Source organism: Sus scrofa, chromosome 14 (genome assembly GCF_054392235.1).
Source record: "Sus scrofa isolate SSC_HxYL_T2T_F1_AM1 chromosome 14, Sscrofa_HxYL_maternal_Yorkshire_Landrace_v2.0, whole genome shotgun sequence".
Taxonomy (NCBI): Eukaryota; Metazoa; Chordata; class Mammalia; order Artiodactyla; family Suidae; genus Sus; species Sus scrofa.
The window spans coordinates 62571372-62593179 of NC_139396.1; the positions used below are offsets into that span (position 1 = coordinate 62571372).

The 21808-nt window shown below is 50.8% G+C and overlaps 1 long non-coding RNA gene across 6 annotated transcripts in view; it reads right to left on the reverse strand.

Moving 5' to 3' along the window:
- Window positions 1-21234, reverse strand: part of LOC110256742 (uncharacterized) — a 78779-nt gene extending 57545 nt beyond the window's left edge. For 4 of the 6 annotated variants that reach the window (XR_014826962.1, XR_014826963.1, XR_014826960.1 and 1 more), the window contains exon 1: window positions 1794-1929. This is a non-coding gene — a long non-coding RNA (uncharacterized LOC110256742). Of the gene's footprint in view, window positions 1-1793; window positions 1930-12997; window positions 13075-14513; window positions 14616-21051 lie in introns of those variants that run through there. The other 2 variants (XR_014826964.1, XR_014826965.1) reach the window with 2 other exon arrangements.
- Between the last annotated feature and the right edge of the window lie 574 nt (window positions 21235-21808).

Genomic DNA, 21808 nt, shown 5'->3' on the forward strand with positions numbered 1-21808 from the left:
ACTTTGGGTCTTGGGACATGTCAGCCTCCATAACTGCATGAGCCAATACCACACACACACACACACACACACACACACACACACCCCTCCTATTGGTTCTATTTCTCTGGAGAACCTCATACAGTGAGAAAGTCCTGCCCTCAGGTTGCTGACCCTCTAGAGCGGACAGGAAGACATGGAGCAAATAAAGATAGAAAATGTCACAGCTTTACATGGATGAGCAGTGAAGACATGATGCTAAGTGAAAGAAGCCAGATACAAAAGGCCGCATGGTGTATGATTCCATCTGCATGAAGTGTTCAGAACAGTCCACAGAGGCAGAGAGTAGCCTGGTGGTTCCCTGGAGCTGGACAAGATGGGTGATGACTGCTGATAAAATTTCCTTTCTTTTTTTTTTTTTTTTTTTTTTTTTTTTTTTTGTCTTTTTAGGGCTGAGGCATATTGAGGTTCCCAGGCCAGGGGCCAAATTGGAGCTGCAGGTGCCGCCTACGCCACAGCCACAGCAACACATGATCCGAGTCGTGTCTGCGACTTACACCACAGCTCATGGTGATGCTGGATCCTTAACCCATTGAGCAAGGCCAGGGATTGAACCCGTGTCCTCATGGATTGTAGTCGTATTCGTTACCGCTGAGCCACAACAGGATGGGGTTTCTTTTAGGGGGAGATGAAGAGATTCTGGAATTAGATAGTGGTGTTGGTCACACAACTTGGCAAATGTCCTAAAACCCATGGAATGATACACTTTAAACGGGTGAATCTTATGGGGTGTGAATTATATTTCAATTCTACAAAAAATTGTAAAGTCATGGATTATGAAGGAACAGGACAGAAGCTAAGGGAGGGTAGAGGGGTAGATGTAGCCCGAGAGGGCCAGGGGCCAGGCTGGTGGGTTCTGAGAGCCCCTGGAAGACTCTGGCTGCTCACCGAGGGAGATGGGAGCCATGGTGAGCTCTTGAGCAGAGGAAGGAATGCTGTCCATCCCTGGAAAGTCTCCACCTGGTAGCTGTGTTGACAACAGACTAAGGGGGGCAAGGGTGGGAGCAGGAAGCCCAGTGACCAGTATGAGAGGACAGGGTTTGGAGATGGACTGGCTGGGAGGTGTGAGAGCAAGAGGGAGCCAAAAGTGACACTGAGGTTTGGGCCTCGGAGCGTGGACACTGCTGCAGGATGAAACTGCTGCTGATGGGGAGGGGGAAGCCATGGATGGGGCGGGATGAGGCTGCAGGGTGTCCGTAGGTCAGGTCCTGCAGGAGAGTCCAAGCACCCAGCTGGACACTTGATCCTAGAAACTGGGGGTGAGGCGTGGACAGGGGACAGGAGCGGGGCTGTCCCAGCACAGAGATGGTAGTTACAGTCTAAGACAGGATGAGACCGCCAAGGACCAGAGAGGTCAAGAAACCTGTCTAGACTCACCCAGCCAGCGCACAAGAGCTGGGGCCAAGATCCCCCAGGTCTCTTTGATTCTCAGGGACATACTTTTTCCTAGTCACGCCTCCCCAAAGAGCTCTTCCTTCAAACGTCTCAGCGCTTCTCATCCACGCCACCACCGTGCCCTTGGGTCCTCAGCCAGGATGACCAGCCCCACCTCAGCTCTACGTGCTGAGAACCTGCCCATCTTTCAATCAATAGCCATTCAACAACATGCATGGGTGCAACTGTGGCATGCCTGGTATGGTGCTAGCGGCTGTGGTTCAGCCTGAACCAGACAGACATAGTGCCTGTGCTTGGGGAGCAAATTTCCAAATGCCCCACCCTGGAAACCTACCTCCTTGATCTCTTAGGACACCTACCACAGTCTGCAGCCAAGTTCAGCTGTTCCATGGCTGCCTCCCCCACTGGAGGGCAAGCACCTCAGTCCCACTCATCTCATGTTCCCACTGCTTGGTGGCTGGCATGTAGTAGGTGCTCAAGAAATGGCCTGTGAAACTGAATGAATGAGTAGGTGAGTAAGAGAGTGTGAAAGCGCTGGTCATGTTTACAGTAGGTGCTTAAGACTGTAACAATCCATGGTGGCCCTGTTGATTGAGCCAGGAGGGGGAAAGGAGGTTCTGGTTCCTATACATTGACCTTGGGTTGTGGGGAGAGGCTTCCTTCCCCCTGTATTCACACACACATGCAGACATGCTGACACTCACGCACACATGTGTATATGCGTGCACTCATATGCTTATTTACATGAAGGCACACACATGCATGCAACACCCTTTCTTGATCAGGTGCAGGGTGAGTCAGTGAGGATGAGGAAGAGTTGAAACCCTCTTTTTTTTTTTTTTTTTTTTTTGGTTTTTAGGGCCGTACCTGCAGCATATGGAGGTTCCCAGGCTAGGGGTCCAATAGGAGCTACAGCAACGCGGGATCCGAGCCAGGCCCGTGACCTACACCACAGCTCATGGCAATGCTGGATCCTTAACCCACTGAGCAAGGCTAGGGATGGAGCCTGAAACCTCATGGCTCCTGTCAGATTTGTTTCCGCCACATCACAGTGGGAACTCCCAGACATCTCTTAATAGTACCATCTCAGCCACTCAGTTTCTTCATCCGTAAAATTGGGATGATACAAATCACCCTCAGAAAGACAAGGTCAAGGTTAGATGAAGTGGAATGAGTTAATTTATGTAAAGGCCTGGTCCATGGGGCTTCTGGCTCCCCCGACCCCTGGTGGGTTCTGGGACCCCCAGTGTGGGGTGGGGGATGGAGGGAGCATGGAGAAGAGTATGAAGCTGGCCCTGTGACCCAGGGACTCTTAGCCACTTGGTCTTGCTGCTCCTTTCCTCCACCCTCCAGAGATGCCGCATCCCTAGGCCACTTTTCAGAGTTTGCCCCTGCTATGTCCACCTCTCTTAACATGCCGATTGCCCCATCCAGGAAGAGGGCCCCGTGTCCCACGTGTCCTGAGAACACACACATTTCAGCAGAAGCTTCTAACTCGGTGATGTTAACAGTAGGGGTTTCAGGCATGTCCGGGACCAGCGTCTGTCCTCCTGCCCACCCCAAACCCACCCCAGGTTCAGCAGGAAACAGACTACAGCATGGTGGCTGCAGATGTGATTGTTAGGCCTAATTTATGCTCCGTTTACACAGGCCCCAGATGTCACAAGCTCCTCTGTGGATTTACTCAAATGCCAGGGAAGGAGACAAAGGGCTGGGGCCGAGGCTGCAGTCCCTTCCCCCCAGCCTGCCTCCTCTTCTGGTCTGAGGACCAGCTCTGAGGACGGCATCCAACATGTGGCCCCCAGCCCAGTCCCCTAAGGCTTCTACCCCATGTTTCAGTCAGAGACTTAGATTCATGAGACCAGGAAGCCCACACCAGAGCCAGCTCTAGAGCCAAAGAGGTGCTTATTAAATGCCTCTGGGGGAGCTCCTTGTCATGGCACAGCAGAAACGAATCCGACTAGGAACCATGAGGTTGTGGGTTCAACCCCTGGCCTTGCTCAGTGGGTTAAGGATCTGGCGTTGCCGTGAGCTGTGGTGTAGGTCACAGATGTGGCTTGGATTCCATGTTGCTGTGGCTAAGGTGTAGGCTGGCCGCTGTAGCTCCGATTGGACCCCTAGCCTAGGAACCTCTGTATGCTGCAGGTGCGGCCCTAAAAAGCTAAATAAATAAATAAATGCCTCTGGGAATGAGCTAACAGTGCACCCATGGCTGCGGTGGGTAGAACTGTGTCCCCCCCATGATATGATGAGGCTCTAACCCCCAGCACCAGTAATGTGACTATATTTGGAGATGGGATCTTTGCAAATGTTAAGACGAGCTCATACTGAATTGGGGTGGGCTCTAAATCCAATGATTGGTGTCATAAGTTGAGACAGATGCAAAGAGGAGGATACCAGAGGTGACGCATCTGCTCTCCAAAGGACACTAAGGATTATTGGCAATCACCAGAATCTAGGAGAAGGCATGGAACGGTTTTAACCTCAGAGACCCAAGAAGTAACTAACTGTATTGACACCTTGATTTCAGACGTCTAACATCCAGAACTCTGAGAGAACACAGTTCTGCTTTAAGCCCCACTCCCACCCCCATTTGCAGTATTTGGTTACAGCAGCCCTAGGACACTGACACAGCAGGGTGAGGATGTGCAGGTCAGCTGGCCAGCCCGGCCAAGGAATCTTCCTTTGAGGCTCCCGAGTCTCCTCCCACAGGCCTTCTAGGTGGGGCTGCCCCTGTCCCCCACCCAAAGGACCAGACTGGCCCCTCCCCAGTCTCCCTGGGAGTCTCAGCCTTGTTCCATCCACCCATTCTCCACCTAGCAACCAAGGGAATCTTCCCAACTTCCAGCCTGGTGCCTGCATCCATTCCCACCTTCCACTTACCCCTCCACCCACTGCAATCTAGGCCACCCATGCCCTGAGAATGCTCTCCCCAACCCCTGGGTGTGCCCCAGCCCTATCTCACAGACCTTGCCAGGACACCACTCTTCTAACTCCCTCCTCCTTTTGAGTCTGAGATTCCTTCTTTCTTGTTTTCCTCCTGCCTCCCCAAACATGACTGCTTAGTTGTCTACATGTGCAGCCACCTCCTTTCCTGCCTGTCTCTTGAACACAGGACTCATTCTTTTCCTTCTTTGCTTCTCCCTGCATATCTGGTGATGGTGTTTGTGACAGTGATGATGGTGGCAATGATATGGTGATGGTGTGGTGGGGATGATGGTGATGCTGCTGGTAGTGATGGTGGTAATGATGGTGACAGTGGTAATGCTGCTGGTAGTGATGCTGGTGATGCCGGTGGTAGTAATGATGGTGATGGTGGCTGATGGTGGTCCTGATGGTGATGTAGTGGTAATGGTGATGGTGTAATGTCATGATTGTGATAGTGGTGATGATGGGGGATGATGGTGGTAATGTTGGTGATAATAGTGGTTGATGGCGATGATGGTGGTTGTGATGATGGTGGCAGTGGTGATGGTGGTGATACAGTGGTGGGAGTGGTTATGGGGGTAGTGGTGCTGCTGTTAAGAGATTCTCTCAAAGGAAGAAACACTCCCAAGTTCATTCTATGAGGCCACCATCACCCTGATACCAAAACCAGACAAAGAAAAAAAGAGAAAATTATCACTGAAAAAGAAAATTACAGGTGAATATTATTGATGAACATAAACACAAACATCCTCAACAAATTATTAGCAAACTGAATCCAACAATACATTGAAAGGATCATACACCATGATCAAGTGGGATTTATCCCAGGGATGTAAGACTTCTTTAATATACACAAATCAATCTATGTGATACACCACATTAACAAACTGAAAATGAAAAATGTATGGTCATCACAATAGATACAGAAAAAGCTTCTGACAAAATTCAATACCCATTTATGATAAAAACTATCCAGAAAGTGGACATAGAGGGAATCTACCTCAAATAATAAAGGCCATATATGACAAATACACAGCTAACACCATTCTCAATAGTGAAAAGTTGAAAGCATTTCCACTAAGATCAGGAACAAGACAAGGATATCCACACTCACCACTTTTATTCAACATTGTTTTGGAAGTCCTAGCTATGATGATCAGAAAAGAAAAAGAAATAAAGAGAATCAAAATTGAAAAAGAATAAGTAAAGCTGTCACTGTTTGCAGATGACATGATACTATACATAGAAAATCCTAAAAATGCTACCAAAAAACTACTAGAGCTCATTGATGAATTTGGTAAAGTTGCAGGATACCAAATTAACACACAGAAATCTCTTGCCTTCCTATACACTAACAATGAAAGATCAGAAAGAGAAATTAAGGAAACAACCCCATTTATCATCACTCAAAGAGAATAAAATACTTAGGAATAAACCCACCCAAAGAGGCAGAAGAACTGTACTCTGAAAACTGTAAGATGCTGATGAAATAAATCAAAGATAACACTAACAGGTGGAAAGATATACCATACTCTTGGATTGGAACAATCAATATTGTCAAAATGACTATAGGCAAAATGACCCAAGGCAATTTACAGATTCAGTGCAATCCCTATTAAATTACCAATGGCATTTTTCACAGAACTAGAACAAAAAAATTAAGTTTGCATGGAAACACAGAAGACCCCAAATAGCCAAAGTAGTCCAGAGAAAGAGAAATGGAATTGGAGGAATCAGATTCCCTGACTTCAGACTATACTACAAAGCTACACTAATCAAAATAGCATAGTACCAGCATAAAAACAGAAACATAGATTAATGGAATAGGATAGAAAGCCCAGAAATAAACCCAGGCACCTACAGTCAACTGATCTACAACAAAGGAAGCAAGATATACAATGGGGAAGGACAGTCTCTTCAATAAATGGTCCTGGGAAAACTGGATCTTTAAAAGAATGAAGTTAGAACATTCTCTTACACCATACACAAAAATAAACTCAGGATGGATTAAAGACCTAAATGTAAGGCTGGATCCTATGAAACTCTTAGAGGAAAACATAGGCAGAAAACTCTTTGACATAAATTACAGCAATATCTTTTTGGATCCACCTCTTAAAGTAATGAAAATAAAAACAAAAACAGGAGTTCCCATTGTGGCTCAGTGGTTAATGAATCCGACTAGGAACCATGAGGTTGCGGGTTCGATCCCTGGCCTTGCTCAGTGGGTTAAGGATCTGGCGTTGCCGTGAGCTGTGGTGTAGGTTGCAGACGCAGCTTGGATCCAGCGTTGCTGTGGCTCAGATTTGGTGTTGCTGTGGCTGTGGCATAGGCTGGTGGCTACAGTTCCAATTCAACCCCTAGCCTGGGAACCTCCATATGCCATGGGAGCAGCACAAGAAATGGCAAAAAGACAAAAAAAAAAAAAACCAAAAACAAATAAATGGGACCTACTTAAAGTAAAAGCTTTTGCACAGCAAAGGAAACTACACCCAAAAACCCACAGAATGGAAGAAAATCTGCAAATGAAGTGACTGACAAGAGATTAACCTCCAAAATGTAAAAACATCTCATTCAGCTTTATATATAAATATAACAACACAATAAAAAAATGGCCAGAAGATCTAAACAGACATTTCTCCAAAGAAGACAGACAGATGGCCAAAAAGCACATGAAAAGATGCTCGACATCACTAACAATTAGAGAAGTGCAAATCAAAACTATAATGAGGTATCAACTCACACCAGTCAGAATTGCCATCATCAAAGTCTACAAACTAATGCTGGAACGGTGTGGAGAAAAGGGAACCCTCCCACACTGCTGGTGGGAATGTAAATTGGCACAACAATTATGGAAAACAGAGAGTCCTTAAAAAACTAAATAAAGAACTGCCATATGATCCAACAGTCCCAGCTGGGCATATATTCAGAGAAAACCATAATTTGAAAAGATACATGCACCCAAATGTTCACTGAAGTACTGTTTATAATAGCCAAGACATGGAAGCAACCTAAATGTCCAACAGAGGACTGGATGAAGATATAGTACGTATACACGATGGAATATTACTCAGTCATAAAAAGGAAATAATGCCATTGGCAGCAACATAGATGGAGCTAAAAATGATTATACTAAGGGAAGTTAAGTCAAAGACAAATATATAGATCACTAATATGTGGAATCTAATAAAAATGATACAAAAGAACTTCTTCACAAAACAGAAACAGATTCAAAGCTTTCAAAACCAAACTTATGGTTACCAAAGGGAAAATGTGGCAGAGAGGAATAAACCAGGAGGTTGGGATTAACATATACCCACTACTATATCTAAAATAGATAAGTAACAAGGATCTAATGTACAGCACAGGGAAATCTACTCAATACTGTGTAATAACCTATATGGGAAAAGAGTCTGAAAAGGAATGGATATATGTATAAGCATAACTTTTTTTTTTTTTTTTTTTTTTTTTAGGGCCCCCATGTGCGGCATAAGGAAGTTCCCAGCCTAGGGGTTGAATTAGAGCTGCTTAACCCACTGAGGGAGGCCAGGGATCAAACCCACCTCCTAGTGGATACAAGTTGGGTTCGTTACTGCTGAGCCACAAAGGGAACTCCATGTATAGGTATAATTGGTTCACTTTGCTGTACACCTGAAACTAACACAGCATTGTAAATCAACTATACTCCAATAAATAATATAAAATAAAGAGAAAGTCGGGAGTTCCTGTCGTGGTGCAGTGGAAATGAATCCAACTGGTTGCAGGTTCAATCCCTGGCCTTGCTCAGAAGGTTGAGGATCTGGTGTTGCCGTGGGCCATGGTGTAGGTCTTGGATGCAGCTCAGGTCCTGCATTGTTGTGGCTGTGGTGTGGGCCAGCGGCTGTATCTCCGATTCGATCTCTAGCCTGGGAACCTCCATGTGCCACGGGTGCGGCCCTAAAAAAAGAAAAAAAGGAGAGAAAAAAAAAAGAGGGAGTTTCTTAACACAGAAAGCACACCAGGCGAGGCTGTGTTGAAGCCTTAGTTGGCCCTAGGTGTTAAACCTACCATGTTTTCACACCTTCTTCTCTCTCCTTTTTTGTCTTTCCTCATTTCCTAATACACATATGTATATACACTATTCTCGTTTTCTAGAGCTGCCATAACAAAGTACCACAAACTGGGTAACTTAAAACAACAGAAATAGAGTTCCCATTGTGTCTCAGCAAGTTGAGAATCCGACATAGTATCCATGAGAATGTGAGTTCGACCCTTGGCCTCACTCACTGGCTTAAGGATCTGGCGTTGCGGTGAGCTGTGGTGTAGGTCACAGATGTGGCTCAGATCCCACGTTGCTGTGGCTGTGGTGTAGGCTGGCGGCTATAGCTCCGATTCGACCCCTAGCCTGGGAACCTCCATATGCCACAGGTGTGGCCCTACAAAGACAAAAACAAAAAACCAAAAGACACTCCCAAGACCAGAAATGTATTCTTTCACAGTTCTGGCTTCCAGAACTTCTGGAAATCAGAAGCTTCTGATTTCTGGAAGCCAGAACTTCTGGAAGCCAGCAGTCCAAAGTCAGGGTGTCAGCAGAGCTATCTTCCCTCTGAGGTGCTGGGTGGAACCCTCCCTGGCCTCTTCCTACCTTCTGGTGGTGGCCTGGAATCCCTGGTTTGCAGCAGCACCCCTCCAATCTCTGCCTCTGTTATTGCAGGGCATTTCCCTTGTGTGTCTGTCTTTCGTCCTCTTCCTAAAAGGGCACCAGTCTTATGGGATTAGGGCCCACCCTAGTGACCTCACCTTAACTTGATTATATCTGCAAAGACTCCATTTCCAAAATGGTCACCTTCACAGGTATTGGGGGTTAGGACATATCTTTTGGGGGGAGGGGGACACAACACAACACACTCACTTCTCTGCACGTTTCCCTCCAGCTTTTATAATTTTCCTACTCCATCCTTTGAACTATCAAACATTTGCCTCTGGTTCCTCTTACCTTGTCCGTTTCGCCTTCTTTCTCTCCTTTCCTTCCTTCTTTCTCTTACGTCCTTTATTTATTTATTTAATTTTCTTTTTGGCCGCCCCGTGGCATATGGAGCTCCCGGGCTAGGGATCAGAATCGAGCCACAGCCTCTAACTAGGTCGCAACTGTGGCAACGCGGGATCCTTAACCCACTGTGCCGGCAGGGATTGAACTCGTATCCCAGCGATCCCAAGACGCTGCTGAGCCCATTGCACCACAGCGGGAGCTCCCTTTTAAGCATTTATTAAGGGCTGCCCTCGGCCAAACTCTGCTGGGGAAGTGGAGACCCAGAGACGGAGGTGGCACCCTGTGGTCCCCGTCTTCAAGGAGCACACGGTCCAGAAGAGAGAGTGAAGTCCCACAGGCCACTGGCCAAGCAGCCTCAGGAGGGCTTGGACCGGGACTCAGGGCGCTGAGGGCACAGTTGAGCCAGCCTGTCCTTGGTCCTCTGTGCCCCTCCTCACCTCTGGGGCCATCTCACCTCCCGCCCACCTGCACTGTTCACACACCCACCTGGTCGGGAGCCTTGGGACAGCAAAAGTTTCTGGTAGACTCGCAGGCCGCCTGGCCCCTTGCGCATGCGCACCTTTCACCCTCCCACTTCCTCTGCGCATCTCTCATTAGAGAGGGTGAAGATTGCCCAGCCTGTCTCTGGGCTTTGCGCTGAAAGGGCTAAATGATATGCTGACACCTTAATTGCGGCCCGTTGTCACGGAGCGCTGCGGAAATTGTCTGAGTGATCCCTGGAGAATGGGCGCTAACAGGCCCCGGCAGAACCTTTGATTCCCTGTGGCAGACTGGAAAATGACACAAATGATGGCTCGCTGCTACCACAGCCCTTGGGTGACACGGGGGCGGGGGTGGGGCAGGGGTGTGGTGTGGTGGGTGGGGACCATCCTTCTCACCATCTACCTGTGTGGTTGCCACAGGCGGGATGGGGGGGTGGGGGGAGGGGGAGGCTCTCGTGGTGGTCTCATTCCTGTAACCCTCTCCTGCTGGGTCCTGTGCATCTCAATCCACTGAGAGAGGCTTTGCGCAGGCATATAACCTCCATGGAGATCCCCACACAACACAGCTGGGTGAGGACTCCTATGCTCCCATTATACAGATGAGTAAACCAAGGTCTTGAGAGTTTAAGTCACCTGCCCCAGCTCACCTGCGTGCACAGGGCAGAGCAGGCAACTGGGCCAGGGCCACTGCAGGACACTGCCACTGTAGGGATGGCAGCTCCAGGCCCAGAGGTGTGGGATTTGCCAAGGTCACTCAGGCCACCCTCGGGCCACCTGCACCAGGGAGTGGCCAGGATCCAGGCCCCAGGCCCCCCACAACTTTCCACCAGGGTACCAATTTGCAAAGTGTATCTGAGGTAGATGTCAACAATAATAATACAATAACTACAATGACCTGTCACTGAGGTTGATGAAGCTGGGGCTCTGGGACTTGCAGCCCCAGAGGAACTTCAGCTCTTCAATGGAGGCACCCCCTTTGTGAGGATCCTGTGGGCTGGCGCCACACAAGCCCAGCAGTTGGGAAGCAGGGAAGCTATTTGCCCCTCCCCTCCCCTGCCAGTCCACAGCCAAGGAGCAGTGCCTGCAAATGAAAGGAGGGAGGCTAGGGCCCCCTTGAAGCCAGGCCTCTGACCATGCCCACCATGGGGACAACCCTCTCTCTGCAATCATTTTGGGGTGAGCAAGGGGCAGGGATGGGCATCTGATAATCCGGACTTTATTTTTATTTTTTTGACCATGCCCTCGGCAAGTGGAAGTTCCTGGGCCAGGGATCGAACTCAAGCCACAGCAGTGACAGTGCTAGATCCCTAACCACTAAGCCACCAGGGAACTACTCTGGATTTAAAAAATCTGGCTGTCGTAATGGCATCACAGCAGAGGGGGGCCTCCTGACATCACTAACTGGCTGCATCAGCTGGAAAAGGAGTGAGGGCTTCTCTGTGCAGAAGACACATTCACTTGGCACCCCCAGGATGGGCAGAACTTGGGGCAGGGACCCCAGAGAGGTGTGCAAGAGCTGATTGACAGGTCCCAGCCTGGGAAGAGGGACAGGGTAGCAGGAGAGGTGGCAGGTGCCCTCACAAGCTCTTCTAGGGCAGCCATGGACTGTGATTATTGTCCCATTCTCTTCCCAGGGACCCACCCCCCATGTGAAGGCTGCTCTGCCACCCAAGCCCAGCTCCATCTCCATGGGGGAGGAGGGAGAGGCAGGGTGGGGTGGGGGAAGCCATCTGAAAAGCTCAGCCTCTGTGCCCTGTACTTTCATAAGCCCGAGGAGCTGAATGTTAGCCCACTTCATGGATGAGGAAACTGAGTCCCCACATTGCACATCTCTTTGGCAAAATCGCCAAGCACCCGCTTTGTGCCAGGGGCTGTTCTGGGCACTGGAGCCACATAAGGGGACGAGACAGAGGATCCCAGCCATCTGGGACTCTCACCCATAAACGGAACCTGGCTTCTCACCACATCTCATAGCAGCCAGGAAGAGGCACAGGCAGGCTGGAAGCAGGCTGAGGGATGGGACTTCATCCAGCAGATTGGAGGCTGGGCCTGTGACTTCTGCAAGTGACTTTGCTTCCTGAGGCCTCAGTGTTCTCATTTGCAAAATAGGGGCTGTAATGACACCTCCCTCCCGGGGCCACATAGTTGGTGCCATCAAGCCTGGCTCTTCCACCCCATCTCCTGCTGGCAGGGACGGCACCACGGGACAGTCAGCACCGCATCTCCAGGGCCTCTCCACACCCAGTATTCCAGGCAGTGGGAACAGCAGGTGTGAAGGCCCAGAGGCTTAAGGGAGCATGCGCAGAATACTCAAAGGAAGAAAGGGAGGGAGGCGGGGGTGAGAGAGACTCACTGGGACCCCTGGCTCTGTGAGGAGGGGGCTGGGAGGGTGGAGATGGAGCAGCCCACAGGACAGCCCTGAGTAGCCCCTTCCCAGAGGCGGAACCAGCTCCCAGCCACTTCCCCTGTCCTGTGACCCCATGGTAGGAGGGTGTCAGGCCCACACAGCCGGGATCCCCTAACCCGCTCTCCCTTCGACTTCTCTGTCCCCCTCCCAGCTGTCTCTCCCATGCCCTGTGAGTGTTAATCACAGCAGATGGAAAATTTAGGCGAGACTAAATTTTAATGAGACATCTCGGGATGTCTTAAGCTGCATTTAAAAGCCCCTAAGCTGCCTGCGACAGGGGGACCCGTGTTAGGCAGGGTAAATATTTACAGCTCCACCTGAAAAGCCGGGCCCATTTTTCATGCAGGATTTTAACAATATAGATCATGCCGAGAGTAAGACATAAATAGAGGGGAATGAAACCATGGGCGGCCACAGCGCCAGGCCCTGAATTATGGATATGAACCTGTCCCCAACTTCTTGTTTTTAATTAAAAAGCCCTTTTCAGTAATTCCATTAAAAGGCGGATGTGGTTTGAGAGTCTCTTGCTCATTCTCTTTAAATTATGAAATGTACCCTCAGCTCCTTCTGGTTTCAGGGGGCAAGAGGACAGGAGTCAGGGGGCTCTTCGGGTTCAGGAGGCAACAGGTCAGGCCCAGCCAAGGTTCTGGGTCCTGAGCCTCCTCACTGCCATCCACTCCTTCCCAGCCCTAAGCCTCGGCCAGACTTGATCCTGTGTACCTGCTGTGTGCTGGGAGCTTCTATCTCCACCATCCCTCCTGCTACGCACCATGCCAGGCAGGTCAGGATGAGAGTGCCTAGTGTATGGAGGAGAGGAAGCAGAATCTCAGAGAGGGGAAGGAATGGGCCTAAAGACACACAGCAAATAGAAGGTGAAGCTGGAACTCGGACCCAGGGCCACCTGACCCCAAGTCTCCTGCCTTTGCCACCTCCTCCGAGGATAGAGAGGGACAGGAATCCCCATCCTGTTCACTGGAAGGATCTGGTGAAGGATGGGCCCCCCCTGGGGACTTGATCAGCATGGACCTGAAATCCAGGGAGAGGGAATCTCTGGGCCCTTGCTCTGCATGAGGGTCTGGGCCAGGAGATGGGGATTCAGAGCTGGGAAGTGCACCTTGCCTGCCCTGGAGGAACACACAGAACCCTCCTCTCTGCTTATCTGAATCTTTCTTCCTCCTGGATGAATTCCCCAGCCATCTTCCCTCCTACTGTCTGCTGTTTCTCCATCTACCTGCTACCTAGACCCGCATCTGAGAGTCACCTATCCATCCTTCCACTCATCTCATTTCCTGTGTCCATCCATCCACCCATCTACCCATCCACACATCTATCCATCCACCCACCCATCTGTCCTTCCACCCATCATGAAAAGGAACTGACACATCTTAAGCCATTACTATGTGTCATTCACTGTGTCTCCCTCATCTAATTCTAACAGCATCTGTGCCAAGTAAAATCTATCATCTTCATTTTACAGATGGAGAAATGGAAGCTCTGAGATGTTTAAAGTCGCTTGCCCAGAGGCAAGGGAATGGAGAGCTAGTTATAGACTTTCAGGCACAGTGAGAGGCCACTCATCCTTGGGGGTGTGAGCCCGGAATGCGAGACCTTCCAAATCCCACCATGTGGATGGGCTGCCTGCTCCCTCTCTCCCACCACCACGTGTGAGCTCACCGGCCCCCTGTCCCTTGTTCCTAGGCCAGGCAGTGGCTTCTAGGGCCATCTCTCGTCCCCAGAGTGGTGCAGGGAGAGGCAGGCCCCCAAACACAGGGTGCTATTGTGCCCCACCCCTGGGAAGCACAAGCTTCCCATTGTCTGAAGGAAGCTGCAGGTGGGCTCTGAGCTGCTCCTGAACCCCAGTGCCTGTTATCTGGCTGGGGCTGTCACCATTGTGTGGCCACAGTGGCCCTTTGTCTCTGACAGTCTCTCTCTCTTTGCCAGCCCAGCCTCCCTGACCCCACCATGGTGATTTGCACTCAGGATGGTAGAGAGATTGGGGAGGGGTGGGAGAGAGCACTGGCTTGGGGGTCTGGACTCCCCAACACATTACATCCCCTCTCTGAGCCTCTGTTCCCCATCTAAGAGGGATCATCCCTCCCGCCACACCCCATCCACACTGGAGAAAACAGTACGGGACATAGGGGTTGTTCTGAGTATAGATTTGCTCTAAGTCTCTTAATCTCTTGCTGTGTGGCCTTGAGCAAGTCATTTGCCCTCTCTGAACCTGTTTCCGTACCTGCAAAGTGAAAATAACAGAGGGCCTGCCTCCGAGGAGATGCAACACACAAAGAGCTTGGCCCAGGGCCCAAGCTAGGAGACCAAAGTTGCCATTTCTGTCACCATTGGTGGTGGCAGCAGCAGCCCCCTGACCACCACAGAGCTCTGTGCCATGCAAGGCAGACGGCTATTTCTGCTGCCCTTCCAAAACCTCAAGCTCTTTCTTTTTTTTTTTTTTGTCTTTTCTAGGGTTGCTCCCACGAAATATGGAGATTCCCAGGCTAGACGTCCAATCGGAGCTGTGGCCACCGGACTACGCCAGAGCCACAGCAACGCCAGATCCGAGCCACGTCTGCAAACTATACCACAGCTCACAGCAACACCGATGCTTAATCCACTGAGCAAGGCCAGGGATCGATCCCGCAACGTCATGGTTCCTAGTCAGATTCGTTAACCACTGAGCCATGATGGGAACTCCACCTCAAGCCCTTTCTTACATCATCTCATGTCTCAGGCCAGAGAAGTTAAACATCTAAGGTCACACTGTGAGGGGACATCGGTCAGGCTCAAAGATCCCATCCCAAGTTCCTTATCCTCCAATTTGGGAGGGTTCAGCTGGGCTGTGGGCACCTTGGGGGCAGGAGCTAAGCCTCAGGGCTCAGCATCCAAGGGTTGTCTGATGGGGATGCTCCCGGCCTGAGCACATCTATTCACTGTGCTTGGTGAGGGCAGGGAATTTTTTTGGTTTTTGTTTTTTAGGCCTGCACCAGTAACATATAGTTCCCCGGCTAGGGATCGAATTGGACCTGCATCCGCTGGCCTATGCCACAGCCAGAGCAACACTGGATCTGAGGTACATCTGCGACCTACACCACAGCTCATGGCAATGGTGGATTCTTAACTCACTGAGCAAGGCCAGGGATCGAACCCACATCCTCATGGATCCTAGTTGGGTTTGTTACCACTGAGCCATGACGGGAACTCCCAAGGGCAGGGAATTGATTGAATCCCCAGTGCTTGGAACAGGCTCAGCTCTTTGGAGCTTGATAAGTGGATGCGATGGGGGGAGGGTCCTGGGAGCCCCACAGAGGTATCAGACATGGCTGGGATGGTGTCTGGCCTGGGATGCCGGGCTCTACCACTGACACCGCTGAGGACAGAGTAACTGGTGAGAGATGCCCCTTGGTGTGGAGAGACGATAAGACGACATGGGATCAGCCCAGCCCAGGGGCAGGCACCCTGGTCAGTGTGGCTGAGGACTGCAGTCTTTGTGGCTGCTTCCCCAACCTGGGGGCTCAGGCCCCAAAGTCCAGGCATGGCCAGGTATATGGGCAGGGTGGTTGGGGCTGCAGAGATGGGGCCAGCAGCCAGCAAGCTCTGCCAGCACTCAGTGCCCAGCACGGGCTCCTGGGTCTGAGAACTATCCTGATACAGCCCCTTACAGGGGACAGCAGCACCTGGGCATGACAAGGTCACCTGAAAGTGTCATGAGACATGGATAGAGGGTGTCATATAAACAACTTAGGGTCACATGATCATGGCCCAGAGACATGGAAAAACAGTGGAACTGGGACAGTGTCACCCCAGTAGACCCAGTGCCCACGGCATTCACAGCCATAGCTTACCAGACACAATATCACACACAGTATGGAACACACCCCAACTGTCATACAGCAACAGGAGTGGCCATACACACACACAGTTGCCTTTTTTTTGTGTGTGTGTGTCTTTTTGCCTTTTCTAGGGCCGCTCCTGTGGCATATGGAGGTTCCCAGGTTAGGGGTCTAATCGGACCTGTAGATGCCGGCCTATACCAGAGCCACAGCAACTCGGGATCCGAGCCGCATCTGCAAACTACACCACAGCTCACGGCAACGCCGGATCCTTAACCCACTGAGCAAGGCCAGGGATCGAACCCACAACCTCATGGTTCCTAGTCGGATTTGCTAACCACTGAGCAACGACGGGAACTCCCACAGTTGCATTCTTGATCTCACTGCGGGGGCAGAGAGGCCAGGCCCTCCCATAGGCATGCAGACCAGGTGTGAACCCTGGCCCCACCCCCTTCTGTGGTTCCCCCCTCCCCTCCTCCCCTGAGAAGGGAGAGGGAACCGCCACCCCCTAGGATACTGAGAAGCTTGGGTGAAATAATGCTCAGAGGAGGACGGCAGAGGGCTGGCACATGGCAGGCACTCAATAAAGGCCTTTACTTACAGTGTGGTTGTGGCTGTGGAAGGCCCAGCTTCGGGTGAGGCACGCCAGCCTCTGGTTCTCCACGGCAGCCCTTGGATGCGGGGCCTGTGGGATCACCAGGCACGGAAGCCCCTCGGGAAATTGGGGGCTGGCCTGGGGCGGGGAGCGGTGTGGAGGGGAGGAACCCAGGCCACCCACTCACTCCTGCAAGTGAGGCTGACTGGGTAGCAGCATCACCTTGGATGGGGGCCACCTGTGTCCTAGAGGGCTGACCACGCCCCTTCCCACAGGGTGCTGTATCTCTGATCACACCCCTTCCCACAGGGTCATGTATCTACCAGCGTGGACCATGCTCTGGAAGCCGCCTTCCCAGAGTCCCCTTCCTTGACAGCCCTGAGCCTCCTTCCAAGGTCTGGAGGGCCTCTTCCCAGGTCCATCGGAGGTCCATCCTCCCAGGACAAATCTGCCACCAATGTGAGCATGCCCAGGCCAGGAAGTGTCTGGGAGGTTGGTGTGGACCCCGCAGGCTGGTGTTCCCATGTGTGTGAGTGAGGCCCCTCCTGTTCTGGACACGGCCCATGACGGGAAGAGAAGACTCAGTGGGCTGGGGATAGGACCACCATTTGTACCCAATCTAGACCCTTATGCATGTATCATGCAGGCCTGGCAAGAGGTGCTCCCGACCCTCAAACCACTCCCCTCCTGAAGATCGCCAGAAGCCTGCCTGTCAGAGGAAACTTCCCCTCCCAGCAAGTGACGTTCTGGACCTGGGACTCTGTCCAGCTTCAAACCCCATCAGGCTCACACACCCCAGCCCTGCTATGAGAGTCCCACCTCCCACATGGGTGCACAGAGGATGCAAGTCTATAGCTCGACTGGGAGCCCCAGGCAGACAATGCTGCCCAACCCAGGGCTCGGGGAGTAGAATCTAGGTCCAATCTAGGAACACCTCAAGACTCAGAAACTCCAGCAGGCCTGGGTTCAAATCATAGCCCCATTTGGTACTGGCTGTGTGACATCCGGAAAACTCATGAGCCTCTCTGTGCCATAGTTTCCAGTCTTTTGGAAACCTGCCTTCCAGGGATGTTGTCCGGATGAAATGTAATCATGGCTTTAAATTCTCCCCATACCCATCTACACCGAAGTCCTTGGCTAGGCCTGGGGAAGTGTTTGCTGAATGGGGTATTTTACTTCATTTTATTTTATTTTTTGTCTTCTTTAGGGCTGCTCCCCTCTGCATATGGAAGTTCCCAGGCTAGGGGTCGAATCAGAGCTGCAGCTGTTGGCCTACACCACAGCCACAGCCACAGCAACGTGGGATCTGAGCCGTGTCTGCGACCTACACCACAGCTCATGACAATGCCGGATTCTTAACCCACTGAGTGGGGCCAGGGATCAAGCCCGCATCCTCTTGGATCCTAGTCAGGTTCCGTTACCATTGAGCCAGAACGGGAACTCTGAAAGGACGATTTTAAAAGACAATCTGAAAAGTGGGGCCAAAGGAAGCCACAGACCTCCGCCTAGTCCCCGGCTCCTGAATCCCTCCCTCTGTGCAGCTGCAGCCCCTTCCTGGGGTGGGGACCCCCTGCCCCGTTCCGAGCCCCTCCCCAAGCCACAGGAGGCCCAGACACATGTTCAGAGGGGGCATTATCTGTGCTCAGTTGACTGTAAACGTTTAAGCGGAATTGACTGTGTACTCAGCCACTTTCAAACACAACTAATCTTCATCGGGGCGACGGGAAGTGAAATATGTTATTGTCGGCAGCAGTAAATTACCCGTGCCAGAGCTGGCTCGTGAGGCATTACGGGCCGCGGCCGGCGCACTCCTTCACCCAGCCGCCACCCGCCCGCAATCCATTACCGCAAACAGCCCTGGTCACCTCCTTGCCAGCCCGAGGGACGTGGGGCCAGCTGCTGGCTGCCCGGGCCTGGCCCCCGCCCACTGTGGGCAGCAGGGTGAGAAGCAGGCTGGTGGGGGAGGCAGGGCCTGGCTCTGTGCCACTCTGCCTCCCAGATGCCTGGGCAGGAGCCATGAGAAAACCCTGGGCCAGTGGATTCTCAGAGGTCGGCGACCAGATGGGGTGATGGGGGGGGGCAGACAGGGAAAGGGATTTGGTCTGGGGCCTTCTGAGCCTCAGTTTCTGCATCTGGAAAATGGAGAGGTTCATTCATTGTTTCACAGTTTGGCAAATCTCTTTAACATCTGGTCTATCAACACAGCTGGGTTCCCCCACCTGCCTCTGCATTTCAATCTGCTGCACCATGTAGTTTTGGTGGAAGCGTGTGAAAAATATCTGACCTGGCCCAGATACGGAGCTAGAAAAGGGAAGTTCGTCATCGCCTTCTCAGATCATTATGGATAGTCTTCTTTGATACTAAACTAAAAAGCCTTCTGTGGTGGTTTGTGAAAGGTTAGCTGCCATCTGGCTCCAAAGCCACATCCATGAACTCCAATGCTCTGTTAAATGAAACCCCCTGATCTGTTTTACGCTTTGAATGGATCCTTTACTCATTTTGAAACACCTTGCATTGGTCATGGGGAAGATACTGGTTTACTGAGGTATGTAGCTCTTCTGAATGTTGACATATTTCATGGTACAATATAAAAAAAAAAAAAAAAAAAAAAAAAAAAAAGAAGTCACATTCGCTATTACCACCCAGCTCTTCAGGAACGTCTTTCAGCAGGAAGCTGTCAAAGCCAGGGTGGCAGGTACAAGTTCTCCAAAATTCAAAGTTTTTCTTGAAAGTCAAATTTTATCATCGGTTACAAATACTGCCAGTTGACAGGTGACTTTAAACATTTTCGAGAAAATATCTGCCAAATTGCCAAGCCTGTGAGGCTATGGTTTTGTCTCTGAGTAAAAATTTCCAGGGAAAATGATACTCTGTGAAAAAAATGGCTAGCATGGCTTGTAGCTCAGGTCACATGGTGCTTTCCTGGAGCAACTGATGGTAACGGGAAGGGCCGTTCCAGGGTGCTTCTTGTTTTGTCACAGAGTATTTAAAAGATGTGTACTAGAAGTTGAGGTTTTTTTGTTTGTTTTTTTTGTTTTTGTTTTTGCCATACCTTCGGAATGTGGAAGTTCCCCGGCCAGAGATTGAACCCGTGCCACAGCAGCGACCTGAGCCACAGCAGTGACAACACCAGATCCTTAACCCACTGAGCCACCAGGGAACTCCAGAAGCTGAGATTTTTTAAAAAAATTAATAATTTTACTTTTCATCCAGAACATTCTTAAGTGAAACCAGCTTTTAAATTTTTGACCGAGAGAGTGTTTGGCATCAAGAATGCAATGGTCCCTGGGAGTTCCCATTGTGGCTCAGTGGAAATGAATCTGACTGGCATCCATGAGGACACAGGTCCAATCCCTGGCCTTGCTCAGTGGGTTAAGGCTCTGGAGTTGTCGTGAGCTGTGGTGTAGGTTGCAGATTCAGCTCGGATCTGGCGTTGCTGTGGCTGTGGCGTAAGCCAGTGGCTACAGCTCCGATTGGATCCCTAGCCTGGGAACGTCCATATGCTACTGTGCGGCCCTAAGAAGACAAAAAAAAAAACAAAAACAAAAACAAAAAAACAAGAATACAATGGTCCCTATTCCAGACTGGTGTCACTGCAGTGATTCATGCTATGAGGCCAGTGGGTTTTACGTATCCATAACTTTTATACCATCAACGCAGTGAAAAAGGAAAATAAGGACTTAGGATTATTTTGAAAATGGTCTTGATCTCACAGGTCCCCTGAAAAGTGTCCTCAAAGGTCCATGGAACACACTTTGAGAACCACTGATGCAGTGTGATGATACCAGGGCTGCCAGGGGCGCTGGAAGATGTGGATGAAGTCTGATGGGCTAACAGACCTTGAGGAGCTGCTGTCCATCATCAGGTGCCTCTGTCCCTGTCCCCATCATCAGGGGCCGATGCCCCCGCCTTTGAGGGGAGAGTGTTCTCCCTCCCCAAACCCAGCTCCGCCCCATTCCTAACTCTAAGTGAAGCTACTGATGGACACCTGCTGGCTCTTTCCAGATCCTGTCCAAAGTCAGGTTCTTCCTGAACATAAGCCTGCAGCAGAATCATGTCTCCCTCCTCTGAACCTCCTGTCCAGCCATTCTCTCCCTTCCAGCCTCCCCTGTCTCCCAGCACCTTCCTCAGACATAATAAGCCCCTGATAGGCTAACAGTGGTTAGCAGGCCAGCGGATCCTGGGAGATCCTGCTCTGAATCCCAGAACATGGATATATGCCCAAGAGCTGAGCACCAGGGACCAGCACCCTGGGGGGGCCTGGGATGGGTGGGGCTTGGAGGAGAAGAAGGGCTGACACGTTCTCTGAGGGCCGACGCAGACAAAACTGTGACCTTGATGAAACTTACATTTGAGGTCCTTCTTGCTGTGTGACCTTTGGCGAGTCACTTAACCTCTCTGGGCCATGGTTTCTTCATATGTCAAGTGAAGAGTTTGGCTCGATCCCTGAGACTCCTTACAGCTCTCAAATTCTATGAGTCAATGATATTCACATGCTAAGGATCCACGACGTTAACTGACGCTCCAACCTCCTGTGAGAGGAACATTCACGCTTTCCAGGCGACTGACATTTGAACATAGCATGGTTTTGACATTCCAATGTCCTATGACATCATCCAGCGACACTGACATCAAACAGTCTCTGCTGCTAACACGTGAAAAGACATCCTGCTGACATTCACAGGGGCTGTGGCTGACATTGAACATTCCATGACATCAGTGTGAACTAAGTGCCAGCTGTGTGCTGGTCATGCCAACAACCCAGGGAAACTCACGAGTCCATAAACTGTCCCTTCTCAGAACTTTCCTTTCCAGGAGTCTAGACCCTCATGATGGCACCAGAGAATGGTTTGGGGACATTAGTGGTCTCCATCTCCCATGGTCCATTCTCTTACACGAAGGGTTGGATTTATCTCAACATAATTCAAAGGCAACTTCCGTACATGTCCCATGCCCTCTTCCAACCTCTTCTGTCCCACTAGGATCCAGAGCCATTGCTGCTATAGCTGTAGTTCCCTAAGATTCTCTACTCCTCAATTTCCACCCAGAGCCTTGCCAGCCGGACCATGCTGGGGGACACTGAGGAGAAACCAAGGCTCAGGCTGG